At 49.1% G+C, this 23,225-nt stretch overlaps 1 protein-coding gene across 9 annotated transcripts in view; it reads left to right on the forward strand.

The window, feature by feature from the left end:
• LOC146811945 (eukaryotic translation initiation factor 2 subunit 2) overlaps window positions 1–23,225 on the forward strand; it is a 268,399-nt gene that overhangs the window by 170,055 nt on the left and 75,119 nt on the right. The window contains exon 9 of one of the 9 annotated variants that reach the window (XR_014966807.1): window positions 12,088–12,146. The exons of the other annotated variants lie outside the window; for them this stretch is intronic. The gene's annotated coding sequence lies outside the window, so the exon portion shown is untranslated. The remainder of the gene's footprint in view (window positions 1–12,087; window positions 12,147–23,225) is intronic. 9 annotated transcript variants of the gene reach the window in all.

The raw sequence follows: 23,225 nt of genomic DNA on the forward strand, positions 1-23,225 counted from the left end.
CCAAAAAGTTTTTAAGTGTGGAGTTTATAAATCTAAAAATATTCTTCAAAAATCGCACAAATAACCAAAACTTATTTACTCACCTGTTTGCAGGAAATGTCCCAGTGCCGAATCTAGGTATCCAGCACTGAGTTAGAAAAGTAACGTAAAAAGTAACTTAACTGAAAAAGCCTATTCATTCCATAGTCTGTATTTGGTAAGTGTTGCAACCTACTGCATCCCCTGTAAAGCCAACAAAGTAACATTTCTATTGCATTTTCAAACTGTTTTATATTCAGCAACTTATTACTGAAAAGTATTTAATGCTTACCTGTGCCAGGCTTGCTTGGTTCTAAAAATAAAATAGTATATTTTTATACAAAAACAATTGGCCTAGAGTTCAGCTCTTGAGTGTGTGAATTAATTTGCTGACTGAGTGTGTACATCAAATGCTTAACACTGTCCTCTGATACTACTGTACTGCTCGACCACTCTACCACAAATGGAGAGTAAGGTTCTATTTAACTTTAACCTCTGCCTACCTCTGGGATCACCTGGACTCTATACACACTTTACCTCATTTTGGTGTAGTATATATAGTCAGTTTCCTACATTGGTGGTTCAGCGGTGGGATATACAACTTGCATTTGTTGGACTACTTGGTTACCACCTGATCACACGACACAACTCTTAAATTGCCTTTTGAATTTTGATTTTTTTAAATTGGCATTTTTACAAAACTACTAAGTCTTGTTAGGCCCTGCCATAAGTCCCTTTAGAAGTTTAGAAAATAAAGTGTCGCTGCAGTCGAGGGTTAGAATTTTTCTGTTAGAATGTCTCAAAAACAGAACCCAGCTATTAGTGAAGATAACCATAATGACATACAGGACATGGTTGAGGAGCTTGACCTCACCTCTTACCTTCACTTGTCTTTCAAGGAAGTAAGGTCCTTATGTAAAATTAGAAAAATACCAATGGGCCCTCATCCAACCAAACAAAAGCTCCAGCAGCTATTGGCTGAGTTTTCAAAGGCCCACCCCTCTGAAAATGGTGACCAGTCAGAGGGAGGAGGTGGAGGATGGAGAAAGGTGTCCACCTCCACCACTTCATAGGGAAGAAAGAAACCCTGTTCTCTTCCTTCCAAGAATCAACCCATGGGGACCTAGAGGCCACACAGGTGACTCAGGTTCTGGTGAGGACATTGAGGACCGCCTCAATGAGGAAGACAGCCTTTTAGCAAGGCTGGCCAAAAGACTGGATCTAGAGTCCAGACTCCTGGCTCTAGAGAAAGAAAGGAGATGAGTTTAGCACCCATCAATGGTGGCAGCAATCAAAATAATAAGGATGATGAGCAATCTTATGATCTTAAAATCCCCAAAGGGATTGTCCCTAAATATGAGAAGGGTGATATCACCAAGTGGTTAAAGCAAACCGAGATGATGGACGAAGCGCTGAAACTTTTCAGACACTCACCCCAGTCACAGATCTGGGTTGAATCCATCATTCTTTTGCTCACTATGCCACCTCAGTTCATACCCAGCTATAAGCAAATCAGTCTTGACCCTGTGCCTCATGAACAGTCCAGCCCGAACTGCCAAGCCAGGTCTTCCCTGAACCGGAAACAAGCATCCTGGGACCGGTTTGTGGGTGAAGCCCTTCATCAGCCAGGCTAACTTGAATCCAGTGGCAAAGTGAGCAACAAAACGATGGATTAAGGCCCAGATCTCGTTACTGGGGTGAATGTATGACATTGTTCTGCATTCTGTCCAATTGTTCTTTTTTGCATTTGTCACCCCGAGTGGGACGGGTATGCCCAGACGTGGGTCCCATGCCACTGGAGTCCTGCTATCCTGGCTGATGAGGGCTGAAAGACCTAAACCGGTCCTAGGATGCTTGTTTCCAGTCCAGGGAGGACCTGGCCTGGCAGTTCGGGCTGGACTATTCCCATTGGGTGCAGGGTCAAGACTGATTTGCATATGGCAGGATCCAAACTGGAATGGCATGGTGAGCAAAAAACGACGGATTGAGGCCCAGATCTCTGTACTTGGGTGAATGTATGACGTTGTTCTGCAGTCTGTCCACCAATTGTTCTTTTCACATCACCAAGTGGGTCACAGCTTTTGAGATGGTTTTGAAGCCATAAGGGTGAAGAAGTCTTTCTGGGGGGCACACCTTTGGGAACTGTTCTCTGGTAACTGCAGAGACAGACTCCTGACCCTTTCTGGGGCAGATGCTGGGTCCTATGATCTCATGAAGAGAACTCTGAGGGATTTGGACTCAACTGAGGAGTACAGAATTAGATTCAGGGGGCTCACAAAACCAGTCCTGGATTGATTTTGTAGACTACTCAGTAAAGTCACCTGGTGGCTGGTTAACTGGAAACAATGACTTTAATGAAATTACAACCTGTTTATGAAGGAACACATATTAAGTAATTGCATTGATGAAGTGTTGCATCAGTACCTGGTAGACCTAGGTCCACATTCTCCCCAAGAATTGGGAAAGAAGGCAGACCACTGGGTCAAAACAAGACTAACTAGAACATCCACTCTGGGTGACCAAAAGAAAGGGGTTACAAAGTCTCCCCAGAGGACCGTGAAGACCTTAAAGATAAAAGTAAGGAGTCCCAGGTAGCCCCCCAAAAACCTGTCCAGGAGGGTGGGCCCAAAGACCTTTCACAAACTAAAACAGGGCACCAAGGTAAGAATTGGGATCCCAACAGAGTATGGTGTCACAGCTCTCAAAAGGCAGGACACCACACCAAGGACCCTAGCTGTCCTAAAAACAAAGCCCCTAGTACAGGTCCAGGGGTGACTAGTGTAGCTCCAGTGGCTGCCAGTGTAGCTTTGGAGGAGGAATCCTCAGATGAGGAAGTCCTCCTAGCCTTCAACTGGAAAATGGGCCCAAGAGGTAAGCTGGAAGTTCCAGAGAGGAGTAGACACTTACACCACCTACTGGGGTCCCTGTTAGGCCTGTGGCTGTAGTGCTCCTATAAATAGCTGAGTCCCTTAGATGGAGAAAGTTGGTAGTCGGTAAAGACCTCCTCCTTGATTGTCTCCTGAGGAATGCCCACCCAGAGGTTGGTCGAAGCCATTGAGGTGTGCTGGTCCAATGCCAGACCTCACCCAAGAAATCTGGGGGGGCCGAACCTGCAGTTAGTGCAGCTAAGCCCCAAAAGAAAAAGAAACTGTGTAGGAAAGGTGGGCAACTGTTAGTATCTCCCAAGCCCACTGGAACTGTGGCTATCTCATTAAGGGAGAACTTCAAATGTGGCACTGGTAAAGTGTCCCCTATCCAACAAAAATACCTGACTAGTCTGGCAACTGTCCAGCCTGAGTTGGTGGCTCCTCAGCTGGCAGAACAGAGGGTGAAGGAAGGGTGTTCACTACCAAGTGTAGTGACCGTCTACCCTAAAACAGCAGACAGGCAGCCAGAACCCAAAGAAGCCTATAAGGTAGCCCCTTCTCTTACCAATCAGGAGCTAAAGGTATGGTTCTGGGCACTGACAGCAGTCAGTACAGCCTCTGCTGGGTGTTCGCCTTCATGGCAGCACTGTCCTTGGCACGGTGGCCTAGCCCCCTGCCTAATAGCAAGTTAGGCCCTCTGACCCTATTGGTCATGGTGGGGTTGCTCAAGCTGTGGGTGACCTCTGTGGGTAAGCTGGGCTTTGCCCTGGCTAAGTTAGAAGTTGTAGAGGTGGGCAACTCTGAACCCAAACTAAAAACATGGGGTGAAGTCACTAAAGAGCTAGGAAAGGAGCATTGGGAATTAAGTCCTGAAAGTGTTGAGGTAGGCCAGCTCCCCAAAGGAACTGACCTTGACTGAAGGATGCAAGGCAGAGTAGGCCCTGCAACTTTCAAACCACTTCCTCTACTCTTCATCGCCTGAAAGACCAGGAAGACTCTCCCAGCTTTGACAGAGTCTCCTGGCATTTGGGCTGGGGGGCCTTGTGCAGGAAAGTGGGTTTCTGTTGCAGTAACCCCCCCCAGACTACTTATGCACGTTTTCTTGGTGTGCCCTGGGTCGCAGCCAATCAGGTTCCCAGGGCCTGTGTTGTTAACCCCAAAACTAACTCAAGTGGCATCTCTGGCCACAGGTCAGCCCCTGGTAAATGGTACCACAGGTACCCAGGGCACTGTGACCAGGGAAGACCTTTAAGGCCTGTAGCACTTATTGTGCCACCCTTAGAGACCCTGTACCTTTATACACACACACACAGCCTTTGCACGCTGCGTGTGTTGGTGCAGAACAAAGTGAAGAGTCGACATGGCACACATCCCTGTGCACCAATGCCTACAACCCACTGCCCTGGCATAGATCAGTCATCCCTCTAGCTGGGTGCCCGATGCCAGTGGTGAGGGTACAGGTGCATGAGCCCTGTACCCCTACAGTGTCTGTCCATTCTTAGACATTGTAAGTGCAGTGCTGCCATTAAAAGTATATGATGCTGGGAGTTTGTAATTACGAACTCAACAGCACCACTTTGGCTACACTGAAAACTGAGAAGTTTAGAAGTTTAGTATCAAACTTATCGGCACATTAAACCCACAATGATGCCAGTGTGGAATTTAAGGAAAAATGCGCACACAGCGCATCTTAGAGATGCCCCCTGAAAGACGACCATTCTCTGGTGGTTACCCTGACTGGTACACAACAGCCTGCCACCACTGGACATGTTTCTGAAACCCTAGGGTACGAGCCTTTGCTCCCTGAGCCCAGAAACAAAGCCTTTCCTGGGCAGAGGCCAGGAAGAGCAATCTGTGGCAGGGGAGCTTAAAGTCCTGGCAGCCTTTGTAATGCGAACCCCCCCCCCCCCCCCCCCCCCCCCGCCCCGCCCCTCCTGATAGCAGGAGCAGGCCCCCTTCCTGTCTCCTCTCCTTTTCAGCAGGGGAAAAAAACTAGCCAGGCCAGAAGGTGTGCCCACCTCTGCCAACTCCACCTCTCAGGTGGGGGAGGCAAGGTGTAGCCTTCTCTTCAGTGCTTGCCATCTTGCAGATGGCAGGCACTCCCCACTCAGGATTAGGGATTGTGCTCACTCCCCCACGTGGGGTGAGCACACAAAGGTTGTAGTCACCCTAAGGTCAGTAGCCCATTGGCTACTGACCTCAAGACCCCTAAAACGCCTCCTAAATAATGTAAAAATTCAGTATTTGTGGTTGGCTCTGAACCAAGGAAGCAGATTCCCACAACCTATGAAGAACGAAAGAAGACGCCCAGCATAGAAGACTGCAGAGAAAAGAATTGGCCCCAGCCCTACTGGCCCGTCTGCAGTTTTCAGAGATCCTGCGCCAAAAGTCGCCTTTCCTTGCAATCAGCGACCTCCAGAACCTCTGGGAGGACTAGCTGCCTTCAACAAAGACCGGATCTCCTGTGAACGGCAGTTCTGTTCAAAAGAAACTCCAAAGCAAGAATGGAAACACCACTGCTCCCGTCGCCTAGGGCCTGAGTTCGAGTGGTCCACCGGTCCCAACGAGGTCCCCCACGAACCAGAGTCTGAGTCCACCGTGGGTTGACCCCTCCAGGACTCCCTGACGTCGCCTGCAGCCTCTGCATGGAGACGACCCCCCCCCCCCCCCCCCCCCCCCCCCCCAACCGCAAGTGGCCCGGTAAGGTGAAATACGACTTCAAGACACCCCTGCATCGAGCCGCCCTGGAAAAAAAAAAACAGGTGCACCTACGTCCCAGAGCCCTCCAACTTACCTGCCCATCTGTTGGTTCCTCCCAGAAGTCTTCGTGGACCAAGCCTGTAGCTGAAAACCAAAACCGAAAATCCCCCATCGAAAACAGGGCACCAGACGCCAAAACAGCACTCTGCACCCGGCCGCCCCAACGCCTCTGAGGGGTGTACCTTTTGTCCTGGCTTGTTTCCCCATTTGCCCTGAGCTAAAGTCCAGGAGCTTTGCTTCTACAACAAAGTGGCCTGCTAGTGTGCAGCCACCAACCGGAGGCCCTCTATCCCTCATTGGATAACATTGGGCCTCAGCACTCTGCACCCGGCCACCCTAGTGCTGCTGAGGGTGTAACAAGAGTGCATCCTTGACCCTGGGGGACCCCTGAGTCAACCCCCAGAACCTCAACTCCCACTACCAAATACTTACCTAAAAACCGATAACCATATGTTCGAGGCATATGAGCTGCAGATTGTACACTTAGCATAGATCGCCATCTGGTGTTGGGCCCGGATGTTTGCAGTTTGTTTTTCTTCTTGGACAGTCTTTGGAAGTCACGAGTTCGGTGACTCCTCCTTCGGTCCGTACTGCGCATGGGCTTCGGCTCCATCCTCAGATTGTTTTTTTTCCGCCTTCGTGCTCCGGCTTCGAACTTCTACGGTTACAGCCTCAACGGAAAATCCTCGTTTCTTCGAGTTTCCTTCATCATCTTCATCTCTCGAAGCGGCACTTTCTCCATCCCGTACATCGGCACCGGCCTTCGGGCCCTCCTCGACTCCGGTCCCGGCCGATGGAAAGGACTCCGTTCAAAAAGTGCCCAAAATGTGGGTCTAAATTTCCCCACACCGACCTCCATCAGGTGTGTAACCTTTGCCTCTCTCCAGAACACGAGGCTAGAGACTGCCCCGCCTGTAAGTCTTTTCGATCAAAGAAGACCATCCGGGATCGAAGAGCTCGACGCACCATGGCGCACTCATCCTCTGCAGCCCCACCGGACATCTTCGGAGACGGCGCCGAAGCCTCGGGGCAAATACACACCGAGCAGGAGGACGACGTCGTCAGCGCTTCCGAGGCCGACGACTCCGACGTGGAGGACATTAAACCGGCGCAGCGGGTCGTGAGTACTGTACCCCCTCCCACCCCCCGCGCCCAAACCGAAAGACTCCGGTTACACCCTCGCCTGCAGGCCTGGGTAAAACCAAGCACAAAGCTTCTATCACCCCACCTTCGGGCCCGGTGTCGAAGCCACAAAAGTCTCACGGCAGCTCGGGCTCGAGCCAGCCGACGCCTGGTGCCGAAAAACAGCATCCGGCACCGAAGAAACCAATACCCAGCTCGACTCCGAAGCCACCGGTGCCGAAGCCTGGACTCTCGGTGCCGACCAAACACAAGCAAAAATCTGTCGGCACCGACGCTCCGGCGCCGAAAACTCCTTCGACGCCGAAAACACCGGAGGCGCGAAAAAAGGCACAGAAACCATCGAAGCCCTCGGCTCCGAAGCCATCGGCGCCAGCGGATGATCCAACGCCACTGGCCCTATTTACACCAGACCCTTTGCAAAAGACTCTGTCTAAAGATCCAAAGACTGGGCTATTGACTTTACTTGTCAAGAAACGACGCCTTGACACTCCGGCTCCTCCTCCACCACCCAAACGGAAGGACTCTGCTACTTCTCCTCTCAGAGTGCCCTCCCCACTACCTCCTCCTCTGCCTCCTCCACCTCCTCCACCCCCCTCCCAGGTCTCCGCCACCCTTACCTCATCGCTCCCCGTCCCCAGATCCGGATTACGGGGATCCTGATTATGACCCGGCGGACGCCCCAATGGACCCCACTCCACCGGGGACCCCTGACCCATGGGAAGACTACCACAACCCTGACATACCTGATATGCCTCAAGACGACCTGTACCCATCTAGGCCGTCTCCCCCAGAGGACTCCCTAGGGTTCCATCACTTAGTGCAGAGAGCAGCACACTACCATGGGGTGGACATGCACAGCGAACCAGTGGAAGACGACTTCCTACTGGATACTTTCGACATTCAGGACAAAGCCACGTCTATTTTGCCCATGCTTAAGGGTGTCACCAAGCATGCTACAGAGGTGTTCAAAGACCCTGTCAGGGCCAGGGTACTGAACCCTAGAATAGAGAAAGTACAAGGCGGCACCCACAGACCCTGCATACATTAAGGGCCCTGCTCCCCTAGATTCCCTAGTTGTCTCCACAGCTAGAAAGCGGGCTAACTCCCAGTCCTCAGGAGAAGCCCCACCGCCAGACAAGGAATCAAACTTTTAGACGCGTCTGGCAAACGCACCGCCTCCCAAGCTGCAAACATGTGGCGCATTGCAAATACACAAGCACTGCTTGCGCGCTATGACAGAGCACACTACGACGAACTTGAGGCTCTTATGCAGCACCTTCCAGAAAAACACAAGCGCAAGGCTCATGACCTGATACAGGAGGGTAAACTAATTACAAACACCTCCATTAAGTGTGCCCTCGATGCAGCCGACACCGCTTCTAGAGCCATCAATACCAGTGTCCTGCTTCGTCGCCATGCCTGGCTCAGGATCTCTGGGTTCAAACCTGAAGTCCAGGCGTCCATTCTCAATCACCCCTTTGACCAACAAACTCTCTTTGGGCCAAAGGTGGACGAAGCGTTGGAAAAGATGAAAAAGGACACAGACACAGCAAAGTCTATGGGGGCACTCCAAACGCAAGCCTCTAAACGTTCCTTTCGACGCTCATCCTTTCGTGGCACAGGCAGAGGCTTCTCCACCGATAATGCCTCTACCTCCTACAAGTCCCCTCCTCAAAATACCTTTTCAAAGGGCAATCAAAGGGGTGGTTACAGAGGCAACAACAATAAGGGCAGGGGCAAAACCAACAACACTCGTTCTGCCACCCCACCCGCACAATGACTTCCCTCCGCTCCCCCCAGACCATCCCACTCCGGTCGGGGGCAGGCTACAAAACTTTATCCACACATGGGAGTCCATAACATCGGACAAATGGGTGACCCAAATCATTCGGTCAGGGTACTGTCTCGAGCTAACATCTACCCCACCCAATATCCCACCAAGGCACCGTCCAATGTCTCAAGAACATTCCACACTGCTCAAACAAGAGGTACTCTCACTCCTCCAAAAACACGCTATAGAGCAGGTCCCCGTCAATCAACAAAATCTAGGGGTCTACTCCCTGTATTTCCTTATACCAAAGAAAGACGGGACCCTGAGGCCCATTCTGGACCTCCGGCCTCTAAATGCGTACATACATTCAGACCATTTCCACATGGTCACCCTACAACAAGTCCTCCCGCTCCTCTGTCAGGGAGACTTTCTCACTACCTTGGATCTGAAAGACGCATACTTTCACATTCCAATACATCCCTCTCACAGGAAGTACCTCAGGTTCGTGGTGGACGGGCAGCATTACCAATTCACGGTTCTCCCCTTCGGGGTCACCACCGCACCACGGGTGTTTACCAAATGCCTAGCAGTTGTAGCAGCACACCTCAGGCGTCAACAGATTCACGTCTTCCCTTACTTAGACTGGCTCATAAAAGCCGCGTCCTACCACCAATGTGTGCAACATACAAACCGCACTATTCAACTGCTCCACCAGCTAGGCTTCACGGTGAACTACCAAAAGTCCCACCTCATACCATCTCACACAAAGCAATATCTCGGAGCCACCATAGACACCTCCGAAGGTATTGCCTATCCAAACTCAGCCAGAATCACAAGCATTCAAGCCTTACGCAAAACATTCCTTCCTCAACATTCTCTTCCAGCAAGAGTATTTATGAAGCTCATAGGAATGATGGCGTCTTGCATTTTCATAGTGCCCCATGCAAGACTCCACATGCGTCCACTTCAAGAGTGCCTAGCACAGCAGTGGAACCAGGCCCAGGGTCAGCTGACGGATCTGGTGTTGGTAGACGGCCGCACACATCACTCTCTGCAGTGGTGGAACACCACAAACTTTTCCAAAGGGCGGCCGTTCCTGGACCCGGTTCCTCAGGTGATTCTAACAGCGGACGCATCGCTCTCCGGCTGGGGAGCACACCTCCTACACCTCACAATGCAAGGTCTATGGACGCCACAGCAAAAATCGCTCCACATCAACCATCTGGAGCTCTTGGCGATCTTTCTAGCCCTAAAATCTTTCCAAAAACAGATTTCAGGCAAAGCAGTCCTCATTCGCACAGACAACATGACTGCAATGTATTATATTCAAAAGCAGGGGGGGACAGACTCTCCCCAGCTCTCCCGCTTAGCCCAGAGCATATGGAGATGGGCAATTCCCCAAAACATCTTTCTCCTGGCACAGCACTTTCCAGGCGTACAAAACACCATGGCAGATCTGCTCAGCAGACAAACGCAACAACTACACGAATGGGAACTGCATCCACAAGTTCTTCACCCATTCTTCCAACAGTGGGGGCATCCTCAGATAGACCTCTTCGCCACCCACGAAAACAAAAAATGCCCAAGCTTCGCCGCCAGATACCCACACCCATTGTCCAAGGGCAATGCGATATGGATGAACTGGTCAGGCAGATTTGCATACGCCTTTCCACCTCTCCCACTAATTCCATTAGTGGTCAGGAAGCTACAACAGCACTCCCTCACACTCATTCTAGTAGCTCCAACGTGGGCCAGGCAGCCGTGGTACACCACACTACTACAGCTATCGGTGGTACCACATCAAAAACTGCACCTGTCCCCATGCCTTCTAACCCAGAACCATGGAGAAATCAGGCACCCGGACCCAGCTCAGCTCAACCTTGCGATCTGGCTCCTGAAATCTTAGAATTTGGCTACCTTAACCTCCCCCCTGATTGCATGAACATCATCATGGAAGCCAGACGTCCTACCACTAGAGCATGCTATGCCGCAAAGTGGAAAAGATTTGCGATTTACTGCCGTAACACAATCAATTCTTTAGATGCATCCATACAGCACATCATATGCTATCTGCTCCATCTTCACAGGTGTAACCTGGCATATTCATCCATACGCCTACACCTGGCAGCGATCGCTGCTTATCTACAAAACAGACAGCATTTATCACTGTTCAGAGTGCCTGCCATTAAAGCCTTTATGGAAGGCCTTAAACGAGTAATTCCTCCCAGGGCACCACCTTCCCCTGTATGGAATCTAAATGTAGTTCTTACACGGCTAATGGGTCCGCCCTTCGAACCAATGCACAAATGTGAGCTACAGTTTCTCACCTGGAAAACAGCTTTTCTCGTAGCTATCACTTCCCTTAGAAGGGTTGGTGAAATACAAGCGTTCACTATACAGGAACCCTTCCTACAAATACATCACAGCAAGGTCATACTTCGTACAAATCCGAAGTTTCTGCCCAAGGTCATTTCCCCCTTCCATCTCAATCAATCGGTGGAATTACCTGTCTTCTTCTCGCAACCTCAATCTGTTGCAGAAAGGGCTTTACACACACTTGATGTTAAGAGGGCTTTGCTGTATTACATACAAAGAACGCAACCTTTCAGGAAGACTAATCAATTGTTCGTCTCCTTCTCTCCACCACATAAAGGCAACCCCATCTCTAAATCAGGGATAGCTAGGTGGATTGTAAAGTGCATACAAATTTGCTATCAAAAGGCAAAAAGAACATTATCTGTTCCACCCAAAGCCCACTCTACTAGAAAGTTAGGGGCTTCTATGGCTTTTCTAGGGAACATACCCTTAGATGACATCTGCAAAGCAGCCACATGGTCAACACCGCACACCTTCACAAAACATTACTGTGTAGATGTGCATTCCAAGCAGCAAGCTAGTGTGGGCCAGGCTGTACTAAAGACACTTTTTCAAACCACTGCAACGGATACCGGTGGTCGCCGCTAGGGTTGGGTACTGCTATATAATCTATGCTAAGTGTACAATCTGCAGCTCATATGCCTCGAACGGAATATGCTACTTACCAGTATGCATCTGTTCTTGGCATGTAGAGCTGCAGAGTTGTACACGCCCACCCGCCTCCCCGGCTACCTGTATCCGTTCCAATCCATCTTATTTAGATACAACACACATGGGTTTCTCACTGTTATTACTACGCTCCATCATTTCCCTGTTGGGGAAAAACAATCTGAGGATGGAGCCGAAGCCCATGCGCAGTACGGACCGAAGGAGGAGTCACCGAACTCGTGACTTCCAAAGACTGTCCAAGAAGAAAAACAAACTGCAAACATCCGGGCCCAACACCAGATGGCGATCTATGCTAAGTGTACAACTCTGCAGCTCTACATGCCAAGAACAGATGCATACTGGTAAGTAGCATATTCCTTTCCTCCATAGGATAACATTGACTGTTTTTTCTTGGAAAAGTTTCTAAGTGTGGAGTTTGAAAACCTAAAGAAATTCTTTAAAATTGTACCGATTTAACAAACGATTCCACTTGCCTGTTTGCAGGAGATATCCCAATGTAGTATCCAGGTGTACTACACTCTGTAAGAAAAGTAATCTCAAAAGTAAGTTGCCTGCAACCACTATTTTCTTTTATAGGATAACATTGACTGTTTTTCTTGGAAAAGTTTGTGTGGAGTTTGAAAACCTAAAGAAATTCTCTAAAATTGCACTGTTTAACAAAAACGATTTTACTTACCTTTTTGCGGGAAAAGTCCCAGAGTAGCATCCAGGCATACTACTCTGAGTAAGAAAAGTAACTTACCTGGTATTTTACTGTAAATCCCATTCAAGTCTATGTACTGTATTTACAAATCATTGCATTTCTCTGAAACAATACTGTGAGGCAAATCAAAGTACATTTACTATTACAATCCAAACTTTACAAACTGCATTACTACTGTAAAGTATGTATTGCTTACCTGTGCCAGGCTTGCTTGGTTCTAGAAAATAAAATAACTAAGAATATTTTTATACAAAAACAATTGGTCTGAAGTCTGAGTGTGTGAATTAATTTGCTGACTGTGTACAACAAATGCTTATCACTGTCCTCTGATAGGGCCTTACTGCTTAACCACACTACCACAAATAACTTTGGGGTTACAGTGAACTCTGTACACACTAAACCTCACTTTGGTATAGTATGTACAGAGACAGCTTCCTACATTTATCATAACTATTTACAAATGCTTCACTATTTAAAGAAGCATTTGATAAACTCGGCTTTCAAGTGTTGTACTTTAAATTAATTTTTGTAATTAATCTACATTTACTACCTTCCTTGTGCATATATACCGTCCATGTACTTGTGTAGCTATATATTACTTTTCTTCGAATTCAGCATATTCAATGCACTATCCTATGTCTCAACCTATACTGCTCTCAGTATATCCTTTACCTCAACTCTCATTCATCCCATACCACTACTATGACCCCCAAAATACCCCTTTAAGGCTCTTTCCTCCTCTACCCCTCCTTGCATCATCTCATACCTCTTTTACTATTCAGGTCTCCCAAACAAGCCTTTCTAAAACCTTACCTCTGACTCTTCCCCCTCCACTTCCCTTGTACTCAAGCCAAACCCCCTCCTACTGTTATGAACTAAAAAAATATTCTAGACCCTTATCGCTTCTATCCCTCTACTATTCCTTTTCAATAAAAAAAAACCTGAATAACCTGTCCACCACTCAAATTATTTGCTTATTTCCCTATAATTCACCACTAATCCTTTGTATTCCGGAGTAGCGTACTACTCGCCAAAAAAGTGCTTTAACACCTCATCAGGGATAGCAAGCGCTATGTAAATGCAAACTTTATCCCTCTTCTGTCCCTAGACTATCCTTCTAAATCCAAATAACTGACTAACGTATCCACCACTCAAATTGCTTTCATATTTCACTATACTAATTCACCTCCAATACTTTATGGGTTCCAGAGTAGCGTGCCTCTTGTCGAAAAAGCACTTTGACGCCTTGTCAGGGGTAGTGTTAGATGAATGCAATTGCAATACAATAATGCACCCTGCCATAGGGCTGTAAGGCCTGCTGTAGAGTTGACTTGCATATATTGCATGCAGTGTCTGCAGGCATTGCACACAAGAAGTGCCATGTTTTCACTTTTGTCTGCACCATTTCACACAGCCTGCAATGGCAGTCTGCATGAGTGTGGTGAGGGGGTCTCTTAGGGTGGCACAATACATGCAGCCCTTAGGAACCCTCATTAGTACCCATGCTTTAGGTATCAGGGCTGGTTGTATGTCGTTACAACGCGAATGCCATTACCACGAATAACACTTACCACAAAAATGCCTTTACCACGCATATCTTTACAGCGATTTGCATGATAATGGCATATTCTTGGTAAAGGTTATTTACGATCCCTGCCCCAATTCCTTTTACTGCTCCCCCGCGCCCTCCCCAGCTTTTTTTTTTTTATAATACCCCTTCCCTGTACTCTGTGCGAACACCCCCCCCCCACCCGCCCCATTCCTTCTAATAAACTCCCCTGCCCTTAAAATAAAAAAAAAATTCCCTGGGCGATTCGCCTCCCCTGAACCCTATAAATTTACCCATTCGCTACACATTCCCCTCATTTTCTTAATCTAAATTCCCCCTTACCCCTCTACGTCCTCTCTTGTCTATAAGCTCTTCCGATCTGCATCGCACGTCGTAAAGACAAAGTGGAGGTGTCTTTCCGTTTCCTCTAACGATGCCGATTGCCTCCACATCGCAACGGAATCAGGTGTGGTTTTTTTGGGGGCGGGGGGGAGACCTGCCCCCTTTTTAATATTACCTTTAGCACACACCTTTACTACGTATCTCGTAGTGAAGGCTTTTCGTGGTAACCACACATGCATTGTAATGCATGCATGGTTATGGTTATATGTGGAAACGGCCGCGTTGTAGTGGCAGTTTCCCATCAGGGCTACAACTTACTAGGGACTTACAGGGGTGCTAAAGGTCTTGCCAATTAGGGAACAATTGCGCAGATTTAGGCAAAGAAACCAGGCACTGGGACCTGGATACTAGGAACCCAGTGCACTTCTGTCAAAATTGCATCAGTTACAAGGCAAAAGGTGAGGGTGACCATGTCAGCAAGCATTTGCAATGCTATAGGTCTCGCATTTACGCAAGTTGAAGCTATTGGCATTGTAAATGAAAAGGCCTTTTTTTTAAAAACATAAATAAAACGCATTGTCATTTACAATGGCAATAGCTTAAACTCGCGTAAATGCGAGACCTATTGCATTGCAAATGCTTGTTTTAAAAAGCCTCAAGCCTCAATATTACATCCTCCCGCTTGCAAACAGGAACTTAGTTTCCATATATTTAGCCCCCCCCCCCCCCCCCCCTTTCAAGAACTTGTTTGCTTGCACAAGGCAAAGTGCCAAATCGGTGTTGGAACAAACACATAAAACATATGTAACATACATGCATCTTCTGGTCATGATGTGAGTTAGGGCCTACATCATCTTCATTGGCTTTTGGCTAGATGTGAGCTATGGAAATACGACATACATACATACAAACATACCTACAGACATACAGAAATACTTACCTACATACATACATACATACACACACATACATACCGACAGACATACCTACAGACAGACGCAAAAACCAGTAGATAGGGTTGTCCAGTAGAGGTACAGCTGGTTTTGGTAGCTGGGTGGTCAGGGTTCCTATTGTAAACCGGGGCCTGAAGATTGAAGGCTTGAATTTTGTAACTCAGTCAGCCTTTCTTTCTTTTAGGACATCAAAATGAGCACCGCTGAGGGCTGCGAGTGGCGCAGTAATCCCGATGTTACTGTTCATGAGAGATACCGTCTGCATTGAGATTGCCACTCATGGGGAGATTTCACGACTTGAAGTTGAGAGGTTTATCTACACAAATAATCGAAAACGTCCGCGTGAATAAACAGCTGAGAAACATACGGGAATCAGGCAGGCTAGTTTCGTAATATTCTGAATTCCCACAACAAAGTAATAATTATACCGAGGGTTTTGGTCCTTCCAGGCGCTAGAATGTACACTAAACTCTTGTATCACCAGTAAGCCGTCCAGAGTTGGAAAACGCCTTTTAACATTGCTATTAAACTGCAAGAGTCTGCTAACAAGAGGTAGTAATGACTAGTGAAGCAAAGCTGGCATGATACGGACATCCGCGCCTTACTGCCCAGCGAAGACAGACAATGTCTTCTTCTTTTCTGTGCTGGCAGCTGCCGCCGCCCCCCCCCCCCCCCCTCCTCTATTATTCCCTCTTTCTGTCTTGCTCCTCACTTACTGAAAACCGTGACTTGAAGAAACGGTTCACAACCTCTTTCCTTCTTTCATTTAGTTGCTTCCCTGTGAAATAGATCCAAAAAAAAGAACAACCTGTCTCCGTGGAGCCGACGGGGGACAGAAAGTGAAAGCATGTGATGTGCTTGCTTTTGGGCGCGGTGGGAGCCAAGGACGAGACTCCATGCGGGCGCGCCAGTGGGAGCGTGTGAAGCAGAGGCGACACCATGCGCGTGCACATCGGATGTCCGTGTGAGCACATGGTTTGTCTCCTTTCGCTAGGAAAAGCCACAACAATAGTCTCGCCAAGCGAAACAGCTGCGCTCGCTAGGCGAGACCTAAAAATGGACACTTTACTACAGCTACCGCCTCCAAATCCTCAATGAACAGATTCAGTGTTAAGTCCCTTTCATAGTATACCCGCTGCCCCCAAGCCGAGCACAAGGCGATCCAAGGCCCCACCATGCTAGACTCTGGGTCAGCCTACAGGACCCCCTCGGAAAGGTCCGCCATGTTCACTGAGGGCATAGTAATCAATTAGCCCCTCTTTTCCCTGTTCAATGCACAACCTCACTCTTCAAGCACACGTGCCCCTGGGTTCTCAGACTACGACAGACACTCTGTCCCAGCATCAGTGGAGTCCAGAGTCATGGTCGCATCATTCGTAATCACCATTCGGTGAGCAGCCTGCCGTGCATCTGCCGGGCCTCTGATCAGTTCCTGCTGCTTTCCAGCGATGGCGAGGGGTGCCTCGTCAATTGTCTACTTCTCCAGGAGCCCACGATGTCACCTGATAACTTGTTCCACATCCACATCCCCAGCCCCCTCCACACATCCTCAGGGCAGTCAGAGAAGTTTGCCGGAGATCACCCACAGCCTAGCTGGATATAGGAGCATATATTTCAGGGCCATGCCCTGCAAATGTCTATTGCTTTCCAAGATTGACTTCTGTTCCCCTGGCTGCGCTGGGTGTAATCCGGGTAAATGGAGCTCTTACGATTTTCAAACTGTGCGATGTCTGTCTCACATAGGCTATAATCGTCCGGGCGGTGCTCCAGGTGGAGGCGGGGGGCACTCCAGGTAGTGGCGCAGGGGTCCTGTGCCCGATGTGCCTGTATGATAAAGACGCTGGACAAGCCCTTGGGTTCAAGCACATCTTGCACCTGTTGTATGAAGTGCTCAATTTGTCTCCCCTCTGCTTGCTCTGGGAAACCCAGAAGCCGGACATTATTACGTCAGCCGTGTGTCTCTGCATTTTCCCCCACCTCTCCTATGCCCCTGTCTTGGCAACAACCCTTGGCCTTTGTTTCTTAAGGTAGGCCACTTCCATCTTGAGGGTGCCAATGGTATTCTCTGCTGCATGCGTTTTTTCAGACTTTGAGCAAATCTGTCTGGAGGAGGCTGACCTCGATCGACAGTTTCATTGTGAATGTCTGCCATCAACTCAGCCCAAATAGGGCTCCTCCATTTTCACCACAAGGCTGGGGTCCCAGCGTGGGTCCCCACATGTCTGTCTGGGAGTGCTACCCTGGGCCGTCGTATAGTGGTCAATCGTGTTGCCATGTTGCAGGCCCTGAGTTTTAGCTCTTCCCCCATAAGGTTAGCCGTGGCCTATGGGATGCAAAGCCAATTGTGTCCCACTCCGCTAGGGAGGAGAACTGTCTGTAAGCACCAACCAGTGTCCCTAAACAATGCAGGCAGGTACCATGGGGGGATTGCAGCCCAGCGGGACCCCTGCGATCAATGTCCTCCCAGCCTGCAAGTGGACCCAGAATCCATAAGAGGAGCAAAGTACCTTTTGCTGTGTGTATTCATTTATAATTTGCAGCTGCCCATTTCCACAGATGTGCTACAGCCCACCTACCGCAGTCTCCGCTAAAGGCCCGGACAGGTCTCGAGCCCCTGAATAGGGCTACGTCTTCCACTAGCCGGTGCTCAATTCTGACTTAGGAGGCAGCCAGCAACCATGCACCCAATCCTCTTCAGCAGTCATATATCTAGGGCTGCATCGAATTGAGGTACCCCCATCTTTCAGCTACCTTCACCCAAGGGACAGGCATGCCTGATTCATTTCTTCTGACAGTCGAATGGCGCCCGCTGCTGCTTCGAATCCCCACGGCTGTAAAACAGTTCATGCCCCAGCAGGAACTGCTTTCAGATGCTGTACCTAGCTCGCGGTCCATTCAATCACCTCTCCTCACAGACAGGCACATGGAGATGCTATTCCCCGTGGCAGGCCTGCCAGCAATGACCTCTCGCAGTTAGTCCCCAGGATCAAGTTGTGGGAACACCGTCTGACACTCGGAATCCTCCAGGGGGAGGGGTTTCACAGTCAAGGCCCCGGTGCTTTCCAGGGAGTTCTGTGCCAAATTATGCCTTTAATGCCTGGATTATCATCATCATCATCATAATCTTTATTTCGGTCACTTGGACCATAAAAGATGCAAACAAATACAGTTACATATTTGTACAGCAATAAAATAGACAAAGATTACATATAGATGAATTTAAAAATAGAGCTAAAAGAAGCGTAAAACATTCATTAAAAACATTCAAGATGTACATGTAGTCATATTAAACTTGATAAAATGGTTACGAATAGACCACATTACTGTAAGAAATCTAGCGACTACAAATACAGTTAGGGCAGATAGATCTGTTTTTAAGATTCTATACGCAGAGGAATAGTTCCTGAAACCAGAATTTTTAAGAAAAGGGATGAGCCAATATTTCCGCGCAGCTTTATAAGCTGGGCAAAAAAAAATATGTAGGTCATTCTCTTTGGGATAAGCACATGCTGGGCAATGAGCCGTATTTTGTGTTTTTGTCCAGCATTCAGTGTATGCCCTCAAAGCGAGGGTGCCATATCTCCACTGCATGTATAACTTCCTTGTTATTTGAGGGGCCATGTCGTCAAAGACAGACTCTAGCCGGTAAGAATCTTTAATGGCAAGGAAGTTATTAGATAGAGATCCCTTATGCATCGTCTCAATAGTAATCTGCAGTTTATGCTGAAAATAGACTTTTGCCAAAGATTTGCGGGAGATTCTGGGGCATGCATTTTCCGGATTAGACCACAAATCTGGTCTTCCCAGGGCTTGAAAAGTGAGCCTAATATATTTGAGCCACGGTATTTGTGAGGCCTTGGGTATACACAAGATCTCCGCAAGTTCAGCCCTATAACTTGCTAACTCAGGTACACTCCATATCTTGCGCCAGAAGGTCAAAGGTTTCAGGCCCAACTCCTCCTTAATAGATCTTAGGCCTAAATCAAATCTTAAGGGGGGGGGGGAGTGGTGTACTGAGTGGTAGTGCTGTCAGTTGTCTTATGAAACTATTCTCAGTAATCTGGAGTTTCTGATCAGCAGTGTGCCCCCAAATCTCACCCCCGTACATTGCTGCCCCTCTGGCCTGCGTTCTATAAATTTGGAGTGGTGGGCCCAGTGGTTTATAAGTCGACCTGGTTAACATCCTGCATATCCCACCCGTACTCTGCACTAACTTCAAATTTACCTTAGTTCTATGTGTGTCCCAGGTCATGGATTGGTTTAGGGTTACCCCCAGATAATCAAACGTGGTAATCCGCTCCAGTCTGATAGACCCCAGGATTGGGTTTGGGCGGGTCGAGGGATGCGGATTGAAGACCATGTATTTGGTTTTGGACACATTGATTTCCAATCCGCGGCCCTCACAGAAGTTCATGAATCCGTCCAACACCCGTTGTATGCCTGTGGGTGATTTGGATAGCAGTAGGGTGTCATCGGCAAACATAATTGCCGGCACCCTACTGCCATTCAACTTGGGGGCATCAATATTATTTATCCCTATAAGGTGATTGATTACCCCGTCCACGAAGAGGCAAAACAGGGTTGGTGCGAGCACACAACCCTGTCTGACCCCAGTTTCTATGGGAAAGCTATCCGAAAGGGTGCCCCCTCTGCCGCACCTTACCTTGGCAAAATTGCCCTGATGTAGTCTCCTTAACATAGATAAAATATCTGGAGGGACACCTAGATCCTTTAAAACATTCCATAATTTGTCCCGTAAAACTAAATCGAATGCCGCTCGTAAATCAACGAATACCGCATATAGAGTGCCTCCCTCAATTACCACCGTCTTCCAATATAAAAGGTTAAGACGGAAAATCTGGTCTAGAGTTGAGACTCCTTCTCTAAAACCAGCTTGATACTTGCTCAATATATCCCGTTCCTCAATCCAATCTTGGAGGCGGTTTAATATCAGTCTTCCAAATAACTTTTGGGGAACATCTATAAGACTGATTGGTCTATAGTTGGCTGGGAGCAGAGGCGATCCCTTTTTAAATATTGGGATGATCTCTGCGCCCAGCCAAGTATTTGGCACCTCCATACCGCCGAGTATAGAGTTAAATAATGTAAGTAAATAGGGGGCCCAGACATCCGGTTCTTGTTTGAATAGGTCTCCTGGCAATCCATCTAAGCCAGGTGCCTTGCCTGCTGCGAGTCTTGCTATAGCCTCGCGTACCTCAGTAAGTGTGAATGGGGCCCCTATTATTGCATTCTTATCAGAACTAATGGGATTGGATCGGGCTTCATTGGGTAGTGTATATAGAGACTGGAAATGATTTTGCCAAACATTGGCGGCAATGTTGGGTTCGATTGCATTAGTCAGGTCTACGGTTCCCGTATTCACAAGACGCCAGAATAAACGGAAGTCTTTACGTGCCAAGGTTGTTGTAAGTTTCTCCCATTTGCCCTGTTCCCATTCCTTTTTAGCATGACTAATTAATGACCTATAGGTCGATCTTTTTGCCCTGATTACTTCAGTCCCCTTACCCTCCTTGATCGCGATCAGAAGATCGGTTTTAGCATTGCGGCAAGTAGGGTTGTACCAATGTACCAATGCCTAGATTATGTAGATTAGTACGGGGCTCTTCAGAGGCGCGGCTGTTGGCCATGTTGCTTCAACACCCCTCCCTGTGAGAGTGGGTTTCTGTTGCATTAAACTCTTCCCCCCCCCCCCCCTCCCTTTTTTCTTTTTTTTTGTTGCCAGGCTACTGATGCTCTTTGACTTGGTGTGCCCTGGGCTCCTTCAAATCAGGTGCACAGGGCCTGTGTTCCTTCCCTAAAACTGCTTAACAGCCAAAACCCAATTGGCATCACTGGCCACATGTCAGCCCCTGAGAATGGTACCCTAGGTACCCAGGGCCCTGTGACCAGAGAAGGCCTCTAAGGGCTGCAGCATTTATTGTGCCACCCTTAGAGGCCCTGTACCCTGACACACACACACTGACCTTTGCAGGCTGAGTGTCTTAGTGCAGAACAAAATAATCGATAGGCCACGCATCCCTGTGTGCCATGCCCACAACAAACACTTGTGAGAAAGTGCCATCTTTCTTGCATGGTATGCCCCCACTTTTTGCTGAATTGCTGAATGTACTTTGACTGAGTGTACCCTGGACTCCTGCCAATCAGGTGCCCAGGGCCTATGTTCCTTCCCTAAAAACACAAATTGGCAAACCCTGGCCACATGTCAGCCCCTGGTAAATGGTACCCTAGGTACCCATGGCCTTGTGACCAGGGAAGGCCTCTAAGGGCTGCAGCACTCATTGTGCCACCCTTAGACCTTCCAGTCTGGGTGCAAGACAAAACAGTCGACATGGCACACATCCCTGTGTGCCATGCCCATCACCTACACTGCCCTGGCATACATCAGCCACCCCTCTAGCTGGGTGCCCTATGCCAATGGTGTGGGCGCAGGAGCCCTGTGCCCCTACAGTACCCAGGTCCATTCCTGGGCACTGTAAGTGCAGTGCTGCCATTTAAGAGTACATGGTGCTGGGAGCTTGTCAAACACTAACTCCACAGCACCATAAAGGCAGCACTGAAGACTGAGAAGTTTGATATCAAACTTCTCAGCACATTAAACCCCCACTGATGACCCCTAAACCCTAACCTACAATCCACGTCTGTTCTGAGGCTGCCACACAAAAGGCATGTTGCTGGACCCCTGGGTAGGAGAGCCCCGCTCTCCTGGGCCTGCAAAAATGCACATCCTATGCGAGGTGGCAAGTCTCCTCCCCCAGAATGGGCAGGGGGAAGCTTCAAAGGGTGCCGCCTCTGTGAGCTTCCCCAGGCCACTGCAACCCCCCACTCTGGCGGGAAGCTTGGCCAGAAACCTCAAATAAGGACAGGGGATGTGCCTGCCTGCCAACCCCACTCCTCAGATGGGGGAGGCGAGGTGAAGCACATTCCCGGGCTCTCGCCATCTTGAAGATGGGAAGCCCTACCCAATCAGGACTAGGCTACTGCCCCCCTTCCACAGGAGAGAGGCAGGATAGGGGGTGTACCCACCCCAGGACAGGCACCCATTGGTCCCTGCCCTTCACCTACCTGTAACGCCCCTAAATCTGGTATTTAGGGGCACCCTGAACCTTCCGTCCCCAGATTCCAGATTCAGAAATACAAAGAAGAGAAGAAGAAAGAAGACCTGCCCTCCAGCTGCTAAGAGGAAGACACCAACTGCTTTGGCCCCAGCCCTCCGGCCTGTCGAACCTCGAACCTGCTCCTGCTCCAACCCGGCGTCTCTTGTGGCCAGCAACCTCACAAACCCCGGAGGACCTGGCTACCTTTTGGCTCTAAGCCCCTGGGACTCCCATGAGTAGTGGCTCTACTCAAAACCTACTTCTAATCCCTGGCATCAGCCCGGAACCGCGAATTCAGCACACTCTGCACCAGCCAAGCCTGGCCGGTGCCGAAGTGAACAAAGACCACGAGGACGACCCCACGGCGACTGTGACCCCGAGTCCGGCACCCAAGGACCTTCCTCGACACTCCTGAAGAAGCCTGCAGCCTCAGAACAAGGTGCCCCCCCTACCGCGATCAACAGAGTAAGATTTCCCGACACTAAAAGACACCCCTGCACGCGGCCCCCTGTGCCCAAACCCGGGGTACCTACCTATCCTTAACTACCCAACTTACCTCTCGAAGTGGTGGTGGCACCTGAAGAATCCTCGTCCCCGAGCTTGCAGTCTTTTTCTAAACCGGAGATTTCCCATTGAAATCAGTTGAGCGCCCGAAGGCTCAAAAGCACCCTGCACCCAGCCGCCCGAGTGGCCCTGGCAGTGCAACCTCTACACCTACCTACTTCCCCACTTGCCCTGAGTAAGTGACCAGGAGCCCAGCTCCCACAGCCGCGTGGCTTGGTAGTCCGCAGCCACCAACCCAGGCCCCCCTATCCCTCATAGGATAAAATTGGGCCTAACTCTCTCTCTGCACCCGGCCTCCCTAGTGTCGCTGAGGGTGAACTAACTGTACCTACCTGACCCTGGGGGACCCCCGAGTCTATGCCCAGAACCTCAGCTCTGCCAGTCGAGTACTTACC

The sequence above is a fragment of the Triturus cristatus genome, chromosome 7 (genome assembly GCF_964204655.1).
Source record: "Triturus cristatus chromosome 7, aTriCri1.1, whole genome shotgun sequence".
NCBI lineage: Eukaryota > Metazoa > Chordata > Amphibia > Caudata > Salamandridae > Triturus > Triturus cristatus.